The sequence below is a fragment of the Acipenser ruthenus genome, chromosome 2 (assembly GCF_902713425.1).
Source record: "Acipenser ruthenus chromosome 2, fAciRut3.2 maternal haplotype, whole genome shotgun sequence".
In the NCBI taxonomy this organism is placed as follows: Eukaryota; Metazoa; Chordata; class Actinopteri; order Acipenseriformes; family Acipenseridae; genus Acipenser; species Acipenser ruthenus.
Window position 1 is genome coordinate 49,221,477 of NC_081190.1, and position 19,883 is coordinate 49,241,359.

Below are 19,883 nucleotides of genomic sequence, written 5' to 3' on the forward strand. Positions count from 1 at the left end.
GCGTTGTTTTCTTTGTCCAGATTTAACACCTGGGCTTCAAGACTATTTCTTATGTATAGTGCTACCCCTCTGCCTCTTCTGTCCTGCCTGTCTTTCCTATACAGTGTGTCCCACTAATATTATATTTGTCTCCATCAGTCTCAGACAACCAAGTTTCTGTAACACCTATCACATCGTAGTTACTTGTTAGTGCAGTAGCTTCAAGTTCTAACATTTTGTTTCTGAGACTTCTAGCATTAAGATAAATACATTTAATGGCTGTCTTACCTGATTTGTTGCCTTTGTTTTGATGTGGTCTCCCTTCTGTTTTTTTGTTTTCACCCCAGGCGGTGGAGGTGGAAGTGGCAGGTATTCCTCCTCTGGCGGTGGAGGTGGGCACAGCAGGCAATCTTCCTATGCTGGTGACGGCAGGAACAGCAGGCAATCTTCCTCTGCTGGTGACGGCAGCAATAGCAGGTAGTCTCCCTCGGGCGGTGGAGACCGCGAGGCTTCTCCGCCTCGCCCTGGAGACATAGGCTTTCCCCTCTTGGGCTGTGGACGCTCATGCTTCCCCGTTCTGGGTGCTGGACGCTCATGTTCCCCCCTTCTAGGCGCTGGACGCTTGTGCTCCCCCCCTTCTGGGCGCTAGACACAATGGGACTTTGGGTTCATCCCCCACCTTGTCTGTGTCCCGGTCGACCTCATGGATATGGCAACTTTGCAGCCACTGCCACGATTACGCAGCGGGTATGACATCAAACAGTCAAATCTAATTTAGTGAGAGGGTAATCCTTGCTATCCCCATGAATACAGGAAATGACGACGACCCCACGTGACCACCAAGGTACCCCTGTCAACAGAGCTTTTTCAATTAAAGTCTGCCCACATCCTGAGTCCAGTAATGCGTGGGTGCTCACATTACTAACACGTACATCAACAATGTAAGGCCCCTCCCAAGCATTACCCCAGGACTTATCTGGTGCTGAAAATAAATAGTGGTAGGCCGCGCCACAGTCCATCGCCGCTAGACAATTCCAGGCGAGGTGGCTGACCTCAATGTTACAGAAAGGAAAAACCTAGAAAATCATTGTGAGGTAACAGTTCAACACACACACATGAACACAGTAAATACTAATTTATTGGACATTATATATATATATATATATATATATATATATATTTTCACACACACACACACACATCACCCACTCGATATATAGCGGGTGTCGGGGTCCAATATAAATCCGCTATATATCAAGGACCGCGATATAGCGAGAGACCCATAGAAAAACAAATAGGCTAACAAATAAATACTGTACAACCACTCCCTCGTTTTATCGGGGGCGTCAGGGTCCAGTATAAATCCTCTACGCAACCCGCTTTTTCTAATTTTTCGTATAAAAAGCAGCACACCATTTTAATTCGTACAGTGGAGGGTAATTCCTTCTCATCAACTTCAGTCTCCAATTCATTTCATGAGTCTTCCTCTCCTTTCTCAAATGCATTGAAAGAATCCATTCCCAACAACAACATCGGAGGCTTGTTGCTAGGGAGCTGACAATGCCTTGTGGCTTTTGCTAGTGCATTGCTGCCACATGTGAACACCTCGTTGGCTAAAATAATTGGCTAATATATATATATATATATATATATATATATATATATATATATATATATATATATATATATATATATATATATAATATATTCTTTGCAAAACACTTTGTTAATGCATCAGTTAGTGTTGATATTAACGGCAAAAGTTGGGAAATGCGATGTTAGGATTTATAACCTTTACTCTGCATTCCCTCCCACCCCCTTACAAGCAGTGGAAGGGGCAAGACAATACAAGCAAACACAGACAGCCATCATCAGTTAAGACGAACAACATACAACTCTCTGCAGATAAAACAAGAGACATCCATCATCATGGCCCACTATGCACTATGTGCTCCCTAGAGACCTACTGGGAGGCTGCCAAGGTTAGGGAAGGTGCACTGCATAAGGATGGATATTTACAGAACGCATGTGTGTGCTGTCTGCCAACATAGTCTTAAAACACTACAGAATACAGAACATACTGGTATTATAGCACAACGTGTATTGTTATAAGAACATAAGAACATAAGAAAGTTTACAAATGAGAGGAGGCCATTCAGCCCATCTTGCTCGTTTGGTTGTTAGTAGCTTATTGATCCCAGAATCTCATCAAGCAGCTTCTTGAAGGATCCCAGGGTGTCAGCTTCAACAACATTACTGGGGAGTTGGTTCCAGACCCTCACAATTCTCTGTGTAAAAAAGTGCCTCCTATTTTCTGTTCTGAATGCCCCTTTATCTAATCTCCATTTATGACCCCTGGTCCTTTTTTCTTTTTTCAAGTCAAAGAAGTCCCCCAGGTTGACATTGTCTATACCTTTTAGGATTTTGAATGTTTGAATCAGATCGCCGCGTAGTCTTCTTTGTTCAAGACTGAATAGATTCAATTCTTCTAGCCTGTCTGCATACGACATGCCTTTTAAACCCGGGATAATTCTGGTTGCTCTTCTTTGCACTCTTTCTAGAGCAGCAATATCCTTTTTGTAACGAGGTGACCAGAACTGAACACAATATTCTAGGTGAGGTCTTACTAATGCATTGTAGAGTTTTAACATTACTTCCCTTGATTTAAATTCAACACTTCTCACAATATATCCAAGCATCTTGTTAGCCTTTTTTATAGCTTCCCCACATTGTCTAGATGAAGACATTTCTTTTTGTCTTTTTCATAGTTCCCTCCTTCAATTTCACTATCTCCTATATGCTATTTATAATGCACATTTTTATTGCCCGCATGCAATACTTTACACTTTTCTCTATTAAAGTTAATTTGCCATGTGTCTGCCCAATTTTGAATGCGGTCTAGATCATTTTGAATGACCTTTGCTGCTTCAACAGTGTCTGCCACTCCTCCTATTTTTGTGTCGTCTGCAAATTTAACGAGTTTGCTTACTATATCAGAGTCTAAATCATTAATGTAGATTAGGAATAGCAGAGGACCTAATACTGATCCCTGTGGTACACCACTGGTTACCTCACTCCATTTCAAGGTTTCTCATCTAATCAGTACTTTCTGTTTTCTACATGTTAACCACTCCCTAATCCATGTGCATGCATTTCCTTGAATCCCTACTGTTTTATGTTATGTTTTTAAGCGGCAGACCTCCAGTGATGCTAAGCCTTTTGTTTTTCAGCCTATGTAAATAGCAGCAAACTGAAATAGCTTATTAAATATATACAGCACTGTGGCAATGTGCTCCACCCCTGTGTGCATTTCTGTGTTGTACGTGTTGCGTGTAAATGTTGGTGTATAGAGATGGTACACGGGATATAACCGGGTCTGTGTTTCACGTGTATTTAAAAATGTAGATTTGTATTTAGGCACGAGGATGGCACAAATCACTTCACGTGCTGGTTAAAATGTAATGTGTGGTCACGGGAGTGCACTTTAATTAATTCACGTGCAGTTGTGCCGAGATTCCAATTGAATGATTGACTAGCAATCGAGTCTCGGTACAACTGCATAAAAGCAGCATGTTTTCACTCACTCGGTGTTGGGTGTTCAGTGAGTGGAGAACGGGATTGGAGACGGAGGCAATAATAATAATAATAGTTAAAAATAGAAGCTCACCGTGTTTTGTCTGTATAGTCTGTTTTGTTTGTCTGTTTATTTTGGTCTCAAGCGCCGTGTCCTGTTTTGTGTTCTGTCTATTTAAACCTTTTATTTCATTTAATAAACGCTGAGTGCCACCATTGCACTCAGCATTACTCATCACCACCGTCTGTCTGTGTGTTTCTTCCGGGTCTGACGTGTCACCATTCAGCCAGCCTTGTGACATATGGTTGTCAGAAGTGGGATAACAGCGCCCCCCAGACTCAGGCCGGAAAGAGTACCGCAGTTTCTTTGGGAAAAAAAATGACAATGGCAGAAGACGCCAGGAAACTACGGGACTGGATCCTGGACAATGCTGGGCTGGAGGCCCAGTCTATGCCCATAGCCACCCGGATCCTGTGGCTGATAGACAGGGAGCGATGGGAGGCCTATGGGAGGGAACACACCGTAAGCACCTGGGAGGAAGGTGTGGAGCTGGTCCTCAGCTACCTGGAGGCAGCTATAAGTGGAACAGCAGCCCAGGTAGCAGGGTCTCCAGCAGGAGGGTTCATAGAGAGCTGCACCAGTCTCCTGCAAGAGAGGCAGAGCCGCACCAGTCCCCTGCAACGTCAGGAGACTACATGCTGCTCCCACCTCCATCGTCAGGAGACTACACGCTGCTCCCACCTCCACCGCTTCCGCCACTAGGAGCAGAGCAGCAGGAGCTGCCTCTGCCTCCACCACCGCCAGGAGCAGAGGAGCAGGAGCTGCCTCTGCCACTTCCAGGAGCAGAGCAGCAGGAGCTGCCTCTGCCTCCGCCACCTCCACCAGCAGAGGGTGGATACCTGCTGGTTCCACCTTCATTGTTGTGGGAGGACTGCTTGCCCCTCCCACCTCCACCAGCAGAGGGTGAATACCTGCTGGTTCCGCCTTCACCGCTGTGGGAGGACTGCTGGCCCCTCCCACCTCCACCAGCAGAGGGTGAATACCTGCTGGTTCCGACACCACCAGGAGCAGAGGAGCAGGAGCTGCCTCTGCCTCCGCCACTGCCAGGAGCAGAACAGCAGGAGCTGTCTCTGCTTCCCTCACCTCCACCACAGGGAGTACGGTGGCCGGAGCCCCACAGGAGGGAGCTACCGGCTACAAAGAATGGGGGAGAGGTCAGGAGACCAGCATCCCCCGCAGCAATTTCGCTGCAGGAGTGGACCAGCATGCTGTCAGCCGTGCCACTACCGGCAGGGGTGCTGACAGCATTGCCAGCCATGGGCCCACTGAAGCCTCCCTTCCCAGCCCGAGACTTTGTCCTGGACTGCTGGGTTTTTAAGGGGGGAGGTGGCCGTTGAGGCCATGTGTGCTGCGCACAAGGGGGGGTATATGTGGCAATGTGCTCCGCCCCTGTGTGCATTTCTGTGTTGTACGTGTTGCATGTAAATGTTGGTGTATAGAGATGGTACACAGGATATAAACGGGTCTGTGTTTCACGTGTATTTAAAAATGTAGATTTGTATTTAGGCACGAGGATGGCACAAATCACTTCACGTGCTGGTTAAAATGTAATGTGTGGTCATGGGAGTGCACTTTAATTAATTCACGTGCAGTTGTACCGAGATTCCAATTGAATGATTGACTAGCAATCGAGTCTCGGTACAACTGCATAAAAGCAGCATGTTTTCACTCACTCGGTGTTGGGTGTTCAGTGAGTGGAGAACGGGATTGGAGACGGAGGCAATAATAATAATAATAGTTAAAAATAGAAGCCCACCGTGTTTTGTCTGTATAGTTCGTTTTGTTTGTCTGTTTATTTTGGTCTCAAGCGCCGTGTCCTGTTTTGTGTTCTGTCTGTTTAAACCTTTTATTTCATTTAATAAATGCTGAGTGCCACCATTGCACTCAGCATTACTCATCACCACCGTCTGTCTGTGTGTTTCTTCCGGGTCTGACGTGTCACTACCAGCCAGCCTTGTGACAAGCACACAACGTGAAAGTAGCATGATTCATCATAGCTCACTCCATGTTGCTGCAGCAGTACAGTACTTTTATGACAGCGACTGTCAACAGATACACCTGAAAAAAATATACATTTTATATATTTATGAAGCAATTCTGTGCATTTTGCTAACTTTCTTTATGTACGCGATTAATGCTCCTCCCACCTTCTTTCACAAGATCAAGGATACCCCGTGGTTGCCTCCCATACAGCAGCTCAAAGGGAGAGAACCCGGTCGAGCTCTGAGGCACCTCTCACTGCAAACAGCAGGTAGGGGAGGAGTTTAGCCCAATGTTTTTGCTCTTGGTTGACAAACCGCTTCAGCATCTGTTTTAAAGTCTGATTAAAATGTTCCACCAAACCGTCTGTCTGCGGGTGATAAACGGAGGTTCGAATGGACTTAATTTGCAACAATTTATATAATTCTTTCAAACACTGTGACATGAAGTTCGTTCTGTGATCAGTGAGGATTTCTTTTGGAATCCCTACTCTCGCTATAATCTGTACTACCGCTCGAGCAATTGCTGCGGCACTAGTGGATCTCAATGGTAGTGCCTCTGCATATCTAGCCGCGTAGTCCACCACTACCAAAATGTGCGTACATCCAGAGTCAGACTGGTTCAATGAACCCACTATGTCCATAGCAATGCGTTCAAAAGGAGCTGAGATCAGGGGCAGTGGGACCAGCGGGGCCGGGCAAACCCGCCCCGGCACTACTTGCTGGCATTCTGGGCATTCCGGTACATATTGTGTCACCTCACTAAAGACTACCACCCAATAAAATCGAGCCAATATTCGTTCCTGAGTCTTATCGCTACCTAAATGGCCCGAACATGGGACACTGAGAGCCAACCGCATGATCTCACGTTGAAAAGACTGAGGAACGAGTAATTGTGTTACAATCTGGCTTGTGCTCGTGGCTTGGGATACCCTATACAGCAAATGCCTGACAATAATGTGGTGAGGATATGCAAGCGGCCGGTTATCCTCTACATCCTTCCCCTTGATAGACCGAACCTGCCCCCTGATGTGTGCCAGCGAAGGATAGTTTTTTTGTTCCAACGCTAGGTCCACATCTCGGTGCCAGAATTTCGGGATATCGAGTGGAGCTACAGTAGCTCCTTGTCTCATTGGCATTCCTTCCCATTTTTCAACCCACTTTTTGTTTTTTTCGGGTGAAATCGGGAATGGAACAAATCAGCTTTCAGCGGAAAGATTTTCTCAATAGTTTCCTCCGCTGCTCCCATGGTCTTACCGGAGACTGGCTTTACCATTTTATTAATCCTAGTTTCAAAATACGGCCAGTCTCGACCTAAAATAACTGGATATGGCAACTTTGCAACCACTGCCACGATTACGCGGCAGGTATGACATCCAATAGTCAAATCTAATTTAGTGAGGGGGTAGCCCTTGTTATCCCCGTAAATACAGGAAATGACCACTACCCCGCGGACCACCAAGGTACCTCCATCAACAGAGCTTCTTCAATTAAATTTTACCGACATCCTGAGTCCACTAATGCGTGGGTGCTCACATCACCAACCCGTACATCAACAATGCAAGGCCCCTCCAAATCAATACCCCTGGACTTACCTGGTGCTGTTTGTATATAATGGGAGGCCGCACCACATTCCATAACCGCCGGACAATTCCGGGCAAGGTGGCCGACCCCATGGCACCGGTAACAGGTGGGGTGAAAGGGCGCCCACGGAGCTTGTATGTCCCGCTGCCAGTTTGGCAGTGGAGAGGGGTTCTCTTTTCTCACCCCGCTGGGGGTCGACCTTGCCCTCCATTGTTATGGAGGTAGGCCGCCCGTGGGGTGCCGATGAGAAGTAGCTTCGTGGGGGGAGGGGGTGAAGTGCTGTGGAGGTCCGGTCCTTCGGTCTGTTGTTCGGGGTCGACTGGAGGGAGGAGTGGGGGTGACGACCACAGGAGCGGATGCCAATGCACCCTCATATCCTTCAGCCAATCAGACGGCTGCCTCCAGCGTGGTGGGTCAATGTCAAGTGACCCAGTTCTGGGTGTCCGGCCCCAGCACCTTCACAAATTGTTCAATGGCAATTAATTCAGTGATTTTCTCAGCATCGTTGGTGCCGGGGCAGAGCCACCGGGTCACATGATCTACCAGCTGTTGTGCCACCACGTGGGGTCGCAGTCCTGGGGGTCGCTGGTATTCCCGGAACCGCCGGCGGTGCATCTCTTCCGTAATATCAAGCCGCTGGAGTATGACCTGCTTCACCTGGTCATAAACCAGGGCTTGCTTGTAGGTTAAGGCTTGGTAGGCTGCCTGGGCCTCCCTGATCCCTACCCAGTTGGGTAGCCCACCACTGCCGAGGCCACTGTGCTGCTGTTGCCGGCCTCTCAAATGCAATCAAGTAAGCCTCGGGATCATCCTCCAGCGACATCTTCACTCCCCTTGTCCTTGGTAGGGGTACTGCTGGTTTAACCGCCGATTCCCTCCCCCGATTGGCCTCCAGGAACAGGCCGTGCATCCTCTCCATCATGGCCGTCAGTGATTCTTGGTGTCTCCGCTCCTGCGTCTCCAGTAGCGCTGCCAAACAAGATAGCTGCTTCTGCATCCAGCGCTCAAAGAATATCACAGACATTTGCAGCGCTTTTTTTAGCCCCCTAGCAATATTGATTTCTATCTCTTCTTGGCCATTCTAACTTCCTTTTTGACTTGTGTTTGCAGTTCCAAGTACTCTTTCTGTGTACTTTTGTTTTTTATCCCTTTTAAACGCTCTGTAAAGTGCTTTTTTCGCGGAATATTTTTTTTTAATTGATCTATTAACCCTTTGCGGTCCATTGTCGGACTGGGTCCGACATTGCAATTATTCCTCACAGGTGCTTTGTTGGACTGGGTCCAACATCATTATAGCAACGCAAAAAACGGGTTTCTGGTCGTGAAAACCATTCAATTGCCGAATGGGAGCGACAGGAGCCGAGACAAGTCGAAAAAAAACAAAACAAAACAAAAGGCGTATCTCATGAATAGTCGTAAGTAAACAAGCTGGCTGACTGTGAATCAGCGCACAGAGAACACGGACATTTGCAGAGCTTTTTTGAGATGTTATAGTAATAAAATAATGACTTGGATCGCATTATTGAGGAGTTTGGTGATAAAACGAGTGATCAGGAGATGATCGATCGGTATGTACGACTATTATTATTATTATTTATTTCTTACATAGGTGAAAGCTATAGCGAATGAAAGGGTGGGGCGGGGCTGGAGATGCCTAGTGAGTGCTTTGTTGATATGCAGGGCCATTTAAACCCGTTTGACTGTGAAAAAAAATACTTTTAAACAGCGCGTCTAAAATTAACTGCGCGTGTGAAAATTAATTAGACCTGACGTGCCTGACGCACATTTAATAAATGGACCGCAAAGGGTTAAACCATTTTGGCCATTTTGTTTTAGATTTAGATTTGTCTACTTTTGGGATGTAATTGTTTTGTGCCTCTAGTACTACATTTTTGAAAATGTAGTACTAGAGGCGCAAAATGTAGATGTTTTCTCTATTTTACTCCAATCCTACTTCTGTTAGTCTCTGTTTCATACCTTCATAGTTTGCCTTTCTAAAATTGTAAACCTCAGCTTTAGTCATTACTTTTGAGGTTTTAAAAATTACTTCAAATGAGACCATGTTGTGGTCTGAGTTTGCCAATGGTTCTCTGTTTTAGTTATTCTGTCTTCATTATTTGAAAAGACTAAATCAAGGTATGCCTCCCCTCTAGACGGTGCCTTGACAAATTGCGTTAGGAAGCAGTCATTTGTCATTTCCACCATTTCAATTTTGTCCGTCTTGCTCCCCACCAGGGTTTTCCCATTTTATATGGGGGAAGTTGAAATCCCCCATTAGTATGGCTTCTCCTTTGCTACATGCATTTATAATGTCATTGTGTAACATATTATTTTGCTCTGCATCTGTATTTGGCAGTCTATAGCATGCTCCTACTATTATGCCCTTAGAATTTTTTCCATTATTCTGACCCATATTGATTCGACGTTGTTTTCTTTGTCCAGATTTAACACCTGGGCTTGAAGACTATTTCTTATGTATAGCGCTACCCCTCTGCCTCTTCTGTCCTGCCTGTCTTTCCTATACAGTGTGTACCCACTAATATTATATTTGTCTCCATCACTCTGACAACCAAGTTTTTGTAACACCTATCACATCGTAATTACTTGTTAGTGCAGTAGCTTCAAGTTCTAGCGTTTTGTTTCTGTGACTTCTAGCATTTAGATAAATACATTTAATGGCTGTCTTACCTGAGTTGTTGTCCTTGTTTTGATGTGGTCTCCCTTCTGTGTTTTTGTTTTCTCCCCCCTTCCTTTCTAGTTTAAATGCTTCTGATGACATGACATGGTTTATTTAGATTTCCCGTAAACTTTTGACAAAGTCCTGCATAAAAGATTCATTCTCAAACTGAACGCAGTAGGGAGTCAAGGAAATGCATGCACATGGATTAGGGAGTGGTTAACATGTAGAAAACAGAAAGTACTGATTAGAGGAGAAATCTCAAAATGGAGCGAGGTAACCAGTGGAGTACCACAGGGATCAGCATTAGGTCCTCTGCTATTCCTAATCTACATTAATGATTTAGATTCTGGTATAGTAAGCAAACTTGTTAAATTTTCAGACGACACAAAAATGGGAGGAGTGGCAAACACTGTTGCAGCAGCAAAGGTCATTTCTTATGTATAACGCTACCCCTCTGCCTCTTCTGTCCTGCCTGGCTTTCCTATACAGTGTATACCCACTAATATTATATTCGTCTCCATCACTCTCAGATAACCAAGTTTCTGTAACACCGATCACATTGTAGTTACTTGTTAGTGCAGTAGCTTCAAGTTCTAACATTCTGTTTCTGATACTTCTAGCCTTTAGATAAATACATTTAATGGTTGTCTTACCCGAGTTGTTGCCCTGGTTTTGATGTGGTCTCCCTTCTGTTTTTGATTTCTCCTCCATTTTTCTATACAAAAAATTAAACTCAGGATCCAAAATAACCTATTAATATTTACTTATCAATCATAATATCCTGCATAAAACACATTTTTTTATTTATTTTTACTGAGCTCTTGTTTTTTTTTATTTATTTTTACAAAGCTCTTGCTTGTTTCAATATTCACCCCTCTTTGACCAAGATCAAGAAACTGGCGGAGGACATTTTACAAGAAGTCCGGAGCCCTACATAAGAGAGAAACTACAGCAAATCCAAGAAGAGCTGGACGACGAGACCAAAGCCATGGGCGGTGTTTATATGCAAGTTTTAATCACGCTACTATAATGCATTCATGACGTGTCACGTGCAAATGAAGCATGATTGTGCTCGTTCCAAAAGTGCACAGTGCGTGCTAATTGGCCTAATTAGTCCCATAGCAACAAACTCCACAGTCGTGCAAAATACTTAACAATAGACTTTCATGAAATAACACAATACTTCCTCCACTTCCCCTATGTAAAAGAACAATCTTCTCTGGGAACGGTCTTTCTGTCCTCCTCTGTAGCGTAAGTAAGATTTTCCTTATCCCAGTCTTACTAATACAAATCAGTTAAATATCCATCCATCCATCCATTATTATCAATCCGCTTCTCCTGATGAGGGTCTCGGCTAAATTATATATAAATTGCATACAGAGATGTTGATTTATACCATTATTTTTTCATTTCCGTGTATTACGAACGATGCATGAGAACTACTAGATCATTATTACCAGCATTATTATCATAATAATAATCATACGAATAATGTAGCTTTTTTCCCGCAGGATGTTTCAAGCTTCCACCCCTTCTGACAGCAGCAACACCAGGTCCGCTGGACGGATGAGGAAACTCGTTCCCTCCTCCAAATTATTGCAAATCTGGGGGTTATGGATGAACTGGATCGACCTCGCCAAAGAAATGCCACCCTTTTCACCAGTATTACCGGTGCTCTGGCTGAACTTGGTATTAATAGAACGCTCCTGCAGGTACAAGATAAATTCAAGAAACTGAAATATCTCTACCTGCAGGAGAGAAAACGCTTGCAGTCCTCCGGTCAAAGCTTCGGTTCTGGGAGGAAATGCACCGGTTAATGGGTGACCGGCCAGTGGCAGTGGCATTGGACCATTTGCTGGAATCCTCATCCTCCCAGACGTCCTGTGAAATACCAGCCCCATCAATACAATATGGTAATTGCGTCAGCCATCATTTACTTTTCTAAACTAAAATATGCTACCGCGGTAAAGTTAGCTTGACGTTTGATATTCGACTCCAGCTAACCTGACATGAATGAAAATGGCTGTATCTCGCCAACCACAGAAGCTAGAGTGCTCAAACCTCCTTTAATTTAAAGGAGACCGATTGTGAATTGTTTCACAGTCTCTGTTTTACATGTGAATCCTAAGAATAATTTCTGGAAAATAATAACATACCGCCCATACGCACACTTAGCCTCAGCCACGCGTAAAATGGCTTTATCTCCTCAACCACAGCAGCTACAGCGCTCAAACCAACTTTAATTTAAAGGATGCCAAATGTGAATTGTTTCACAGTCTGTGTTTTACCTGTGAAGCCTAAGAATATTGTGAATACAATAACATATCGCATATACACACCACCGTCCCAGCGTCAATTAAAAGTGCTTGATATCCCTAACCACAGCAGCTAGCATTTTCAAAACAACTTTAATTTAAAGACCAGTTGTGAATTGTTTCACAGCTTCTGTTTTACATGTGAATCCTAATAATAACACTATGTAACACAATTTTTGTTCCTGGATAGTAAGTGTTATTTCCTAATTGCTTATGCCTCAAAAGTATAGAAAATGGCTATTATTCCCCACAAACTTTACTTTTGTGACCAGGACAGTGATATTTTGAAATTTACCTATTTCCAATGAGAAAACGGGCGAATTTGTGTCTTTTCGTTCACATAAAGTCAGAAAAAAACAACATATGAATCCAAATGTACATGTATTTATACTAAAGTAATACAAAAATGACTACAAAAGATTTAGAAGTGAGTAGTTTTTCGAGATTTACGATTATACTGTAAATCACTTTCACGAATTAGCCCCCAAATGTAGTCTCCCATCATGTTCTCGTTATACTGTCCTTGGTAGCGGCGTTCAAAGTCCAGTATATCCTGGTGGAAGCGCTCGCCTTGCTCCTCCGAGTACGCTCCCATGTTCTCCTTGAATTTATCAAGATGAGCATCAAGGATATGGACTTTGAGGGACATCCTACAGCCCATTGTGCCGTAGTTCTTCACCAGAGTCTCAACCAGCTCCACATAGTTTTCGGCCTTGTGATTGCCCAGGAAGCCCCGAACCACTGCGACAAAGCTGTTCCAAGCCGCTTTCTCCTTACTAGTGAGCTTCTTGGGAAATTCATTGCACTCCAGGATCTTCTTTATCTGTGGTCCGACGAAGACACCGGCTTTGACCTTTGCCTCAGACAGCTTAAGGAAGAAGTCTTGAATGTACTTGAAGGCTGCCGACTCCTTATCTAGAGCTCTGACAAATTGTTTCATAAGGCCCAATTTGATGGGCAGTGGTGGCATCAGCACCTTCCGGGGGTCCACCAGTGGCTCCCACTTGACATTGTTCCTCCCCACAGAGAACTCAGTCCGCTGTGGCCAGTCCCGCCTGTGGTAGTGCGCCTTGGTGTCCCTGCTGTCCTAAAGGCAAAGATAGCAGGGAAACTTGATAAAACCGCCATGGAGACCCATCAGGAATGCCACCATTTTGAAGTCTCCTATGACCTCCCAGCCGTACTCATCATACTTCAAGGCGTCCAGCAAGGTCTTGATGCTGTTGTAATCCTCTTTGAGGTGCACCGAGTGAGCCAGGGGAAGAGACGGGTACTTGTTACCATTATGGAGCAGCACGGCTTTGAGGCTCCTGGATGAGCTGTCAATGAAGAGGCGCCACTCATTCTGGTTACAGGCGATTCCGATTGCCTCGAACAGACTGGTCACATTGTGGCAGAAGCAGAGCCCATCTTGACGGGTGAAGAAGCTGGAAAAAGGTTGGTGACGCTTCCTCTGATCTGCGACTTGCACACTTTCATCCAACAAGTTCCACTGCTTGAGCCTAGACGTCAAAAGCTCGGCATTGGACTTGGTGAGACCAAGATCTCTAATCAAGTCGTTGAGGTCTTTTTGGTTGGGGTAGTATGGGTTTCTCTCCTCAGCTCCACCTCTGAAATTGTCATCTGGATCTACAACGTCTTCCTCGCTCTCTGACTTGCTGCTCTCTTCTAAAGACGGCTGCTCTCTCTCTGGAGGAGTGGGTACGGGGAGCTCATGGCAGCGTGGCACCGGGGCGATGGATGAAGGAAGGTCCGGATACGTGATAGCAGGTGCATTCTTGCCAGTCCGACGTTTGGAAGGGTCCACCATGCAGAAGTAGCAGTTGCTTGAGTGGTCAGTGGGTTCCCGCCAAATTCTTGGGATAGCGAACTTCATGGCTCTCTTTTCCCCTCTGTACCATCCTACAAAAATACATTTATTTCACCCATGACTAATGTGTAAGAGATTCTCGCAACATTTTTCATATATGATATATTTTTTCAATAACATTGAAAATTGTAAATCATTTTAAAATTAAAAACTTTTACAATTTTAAAAATTAACAAATTTCATAACATAAAATTCTGAGCAACAATTGTCCATCTTACCTTCCAGAGTTTTTTTGCAGTGCTCGCAGGTGAAATGAGGTGCCCAGGGTTTGTCTTGATCCCCGACAGGCATGCCGAAATATGCCTTTTAGGCCTCACACATCTTAGCAGATGCTTCCACGGAGTACTTTTTCGCTCTTGTCTTGATAAATTGGCCGCAGACATGGCAAAATGCGTCTGCCGGATGCTTGCAGCCTCTTGATGCCATCTCAGAAAAATGCAGATATGTATCCACTTAGGCAGCTGGAACTAAACTGAACTGGTGGGCTTAAGGCCCCTGTGTTTATACTACTATTTATATTACTGGAAAGTTCTAGAAAGCTCTAGAAGTTACTCCAAGTTTACTCAGCACTGAATCTATCTGGAATGTTCTGGAAAATAGGTACATTTCAAAATATCACTGTCCTGGTCACAAAAGCAAAGTTTGTGGGGAATAATAGCCATTTTCTATACTTTTGAGGCATAAGCAATTAGGAAATAACACTTACTACCCAGGAACAAAAAAAAAAAAAAAATTGTTACATGGTGTAATTTGTGACAAAACAAATGGTTGGGGATATCAAGACATTTTACGCATGTCAGGCTAAGTGTGTGCGCATATGGGATATGTTTTGTTTTTCACATATTATTCTTAGTATTCACATGTAAAACAAAAGCTGTGAAGCAATTCACAACTGTTTTTCTTTAAATTAAAGTTGGTTTGAACGCTGTAGCTGCTAATCCAGGAGCATCGCCTGATGCGCCTGGAGTACAGAAGGATGTACCGTCTGATTGCACGCACCGCTGCCAGGCAGGATCGGCAATGCAGCCACCTTTTGGAAAGGCTGGAGCACGCTGATCAACAGCACCAAGAGGTGGTTGCGTTGCACGCTGAATTTCTGCGCATAATAACATGAGAACTGCAGGTGCCTACCCCAGCTCCCGCTGAGGTGGACACTCGTTCTGCTGTGCGCAGTCCTGCCGAATCAGCGGTCCGATAAGCTTGTACAGAGCAATACCCACTCGCTTCAGCAGCGCACAGGTGTATGGACATGTATTGGTGACGGCTCCATGTCCACCCGTACAAGTTCCAGCAGTTGGTCAAACGTAGGTCGGATGACCCGAAATGTTTCAATCCATTTTTCGTCAGAGAAAGACTCGTGAAGCACAACTTCCTCCCACCAAACAGAGGGACGATGCACAAATAGAGGTCTGTACATAGGGACGAAGTGGATGAGGGTGTCTGCTGGAAAGAAAGCTCTAGATAAAAAAGCAATAGATGCACGATTCCTTTCCTGCAAACCCATTGCATGGGACTGAAGGAGTTCTTCCCATACAAGACTTCATATATCCAGTGTTTGTCTGCGTCTTCTCCATCCATCCATTTTTGTCGCAACTTCGTTGTAAGTAGGCCTATGATTTTATTACCCTTATAACTAATTGGCAAATACACACAAATTATGTTTTTATTATATTAACAGCATTTGTGTAAGTTTCCACATTTACTGCATAATTAATTTTAATATTTCAACAAAGTACCTGTGTTTGAAACCAACACATCATGAGTTGTTTTTAATATATTTGTTCCACATTAACACATATTTGTGATTATTGAACGCATAATACTTTTGTTTAGCACATTAACAGTTACGCATTTGGCTAAGACTAATATATATGGGTGTGTGAAAGGACATCAGTAGCCTAAGAAGCATAAGAAAAGCAGTAATGGGAATTGGTGAGTGCTGTCGGTTTTTGTACACATGCTAATTCTACCATTTCTAGAACAACTCATTCTAAACAATAATAGTAATAACTATTATTATTTTCTTCTTCTTGGCAGCATGAACCGTTTTAACTGCAAGCCCTTTGCATTCTAGACAGATGGGGGGTAACCTTCTCTTCATCTCTGCCTAGCGCGTAAAACCTCATGTAAACCACTATGCATTATTTGAACGATATCCTTTATCGCGCAGCATCTCTTTTCAGTGAGTTTGGTGATATTTAAATAAACCCTCCCATTATTCTATTATTAATGAGGTTGTTTGCATTTGGACGATTAAATTCTCTCTCTAAAATAAACTCTCATGTAAACGTAGAAGCAGAACTATCATGACCATAAAAGCGCGAGAAATCTGTTGTCACGCTTTTCAGTTTTTGCTTGTAAACTGCCCCATGGTCAAGAAAATAACTCAGTCCTACTACCATCGTAGTTTTACTCATCCCAGAGCTCCTTTAGCATGTTACGGCGCTTGTGACTTTGAATATGGGGAATATCTTGACTCCAGCTAAAATACGTCATGCAATGGAAGTACTGCTGTTTAAGTTAATAGCTGAAAAAGTGTCATGTAAGAGACTCTTTCAAAATAGACTCTCTGTAAATGTAAAGATGTACAACAACCTAAAAAGAGTACAGACTTACATGATGTTGTTGATGATGAAAAATGGGTTGCAATGCTTACAGACTCTGTACAAAGTAATACCCCCTTAAATGAGTTCCTAAAGAGAATGATACCTCAAATGTTTAATGGAATAGAATCCTGTGTGTGCATATAATTGTTTTGTATGCCTACGTGTCTGAAGTATGTCTTTACCAGATAGACTGTGGATTACGTCCCGATATAACCCAGATTGTCCAAGACACGATATCCTGTTTAATGGACAACCACCCCCTTTTATGTATGAACTTTATAAAACTTGTAAAGGTTCTTGTGTTGATTGATAAACAGTGAATAAAAACCCTTTGGCATTTGTTATACTTTTTTTCTGTGGGAATGGCCTGTAATTGCATGAAAAAAATATACTATGATACCTCAAATCCTGGGAGTTTTGGGGGTCCTCAATCCCTTCAAAGGGCCCTGGGTAATAAGGGTTTTAAGGTGGATGGGCCTTTGTTAACATCTTGATTATCCGAACAAGATTCACATACCTTGCACAAGCCCTCCAGAAGTAACTTTACAATAAATAGTTTATGTTTCTGATATTGATACCAATGGCAGGCTGATTTAGTGGATATGACTAGTTTGTCAAAAGAAAATGGTGGTTACAAATTTATTTTAACATGTATTGATATTTTGTCCAAATACTCCTGGTATTACTGTTAAAAAATAAAACGTCTAAGGCTGTAACAGAGACTTTCAAGAAGATCCTGGGGCATGGCTGGACCCCTAAAAAACTGCAAACTGATAAAGAGACATCATTTTTAAACAGAGAATTTCAAAACTAACTAAAAAAAAAAATACAAAATACACCATCTTACAATGTGTAGCGAATTAAAAGCCTGTATTGTCGAAAGGTTTAATAGGACTCTGTGACAGGGTGGACATGTGTGATGACGTCAGGCCAGAAGCAGGAACGGAAACAGATACTGCAGGTAGGGTGCAATGGCGTTTGCACCGTCTTTATTTTTAAATACAAAAAATAAAGTAAAAGATTTAAACAAAAAAAAACACAGTGCTCACAGAGCAAAATAAATATTTAAACAAAACAAAATCACGAACACAAAACAATACGATCCCAGGTCAGGCTGGGCAGTTGCTGTCACTGTTCCTGGAATCTCTTTAGTTTCGTTTCTCTCGATCTCGTTCCACCTCTGAACATCAACCCTCCCTGAGCCGAGAGTGGGTCTTTTATATTCGTGCCTGGAGCCTTAATTACCTATTAATAAATTACCTTATTAAGACTTCAGCCACATTCCCACGAGAGTTCTAGGGAAGGGGTTTTAACCCCATCTCCACCTACTACACATTACAAGACCGGCTCTCTCGCCGCTCTCAAACAGCAAATAATAAAAGACGGACGGTGCTTGACCGCCCGCACATAAACACAATAATGGATTAGGATGGATGGCTTCGTCCACCCGCCTACAAATACAATAACAATAACAATAATAATAACAATAATAATAATAATAATAATAATACAACACATACATCTATACAAATAATAATAATACAGGGGTGGGGTGTACTCTGTCACAGACTCTTAAAACAAAAATATGGAAATATTTTACAGCCTCAACACCCACAAATATACAGATAAACTACAAGAAATGGTTCAGGGTTATAATCATTTATACCATCACAGTATTAAAATGCCCCCCCCCCACCCCCAGAGGTTAATGAAGACAATTCATTTAAAGTGTTTAAAAACTTATACTCTATGGATACTCCAATCAAATGCCCTAAATATAGGTTTGGGTAGGGGACTGTGTCAGAGTTTCAAAGCTAAGAGTTATGAACAGACTTTCACTGGTGACATTTTTACTATAGCCGAATGTCTGCCAAGAGACCCCCCTGTGTATAAACTGAATGACTATGATGGGAATGAAATAAAATACCCTGATATTTGGGATAACATAGGAACCTCTGACAACATATTTTATATCCATAACTTGGCTTCTCAAGTTATGCATCATTTGGCCATACCCCCTGGATATCAAGAGAGTGTTAAGGACTTAATGTTGTTGAAACTGACACTGTGGGATCATTCAAGAAGCTGCTTGATGAGATTCTGGGATCAATAAGCTACTAACAACCAAACGAGCAAGATGGGCTGAATGGTCTCCTCTCGTTTGCAAACTTTCTTATGTTCTTAATAGGTGCTGTGAACAATGCTTTGAGGCCCCAGAAAGTTGATATGGAATTAAAATACAATAATGTTAATAAAAGAAAAGTGTATATATAATCAGTGCTAACAAAAGCTTGACTCACGCTGATGGACAACTCGGAAAGATCTTGGGGTTTTATGACCCTGAAATACAAAAGGCTCTGTGATGGGGTGCAGCCTATTTTGTGGTGGTTCTGTGTTTTTGTTGTATTGTTTAGAGTGGATGTGAGTGAGTTTGGGGTGTGGTTCAGTGAATTTATGTGTGAGGAATGTGTGGAATGTGCCTGGGCTAATGAGGTGCGAATTGCCCAATTAGCCCAGGCACCTGTATAAAAGGGAGTGGTTGGGTATGTTAGGAGGAGAGTGTTTGTTAGGAGGGTTTGTAACTGAGAGAAGACGTGTGTTAGAGAGAGAGAGAGAGAGAGAGAGAGAGAGAGAGAGAGAGGGTTTGTTTAAAGCCTGTTTTGTGTTTGTCTTTTTGGTTGGCCATCGTGCCTTTTTATTTGTGTTTTGTTAATTAAAATATTTTGGTTTCACTGCACTTTCTGTCTCTGAGTCTTCCCTCTGCTGCTATCCTGCCACAGGTTGGTGTCAGTAGTGGGATAGCGCCCCCTGGAGACTCAGAGCGGAAGTGCAGTTTTTTTGTTTTGTTTAAAAAAAAAAAAAACTAAACAGCACAGCACACCAACAAACAAAACTCACCCAAAAACTCCTCTCTCTAACAAAGGGTTTCAGCTGCCCTTTTATAGTCTGTGGCTGGAGCCCAATTAACTAATAATTAACAATTAAACACTTAAGGCTCCAGCCACATCCTCACATGTATTTTGCAGGGAGGAATTTAACCCCCTCCCTGCCAATCCAAAACAAACCAAGAATCACAAAAACATAATGAAAACAGTAAAACTAACAATAACAACAAACACATATTTATAGGGGCGAGCTGGCACCCCATCACAGGCTCATAAGAAGGCTCTGTACCCCATAGACATCAGAGCAGAGTTTTATACCTTGTATGTATACACCGATATCATTTCACACCA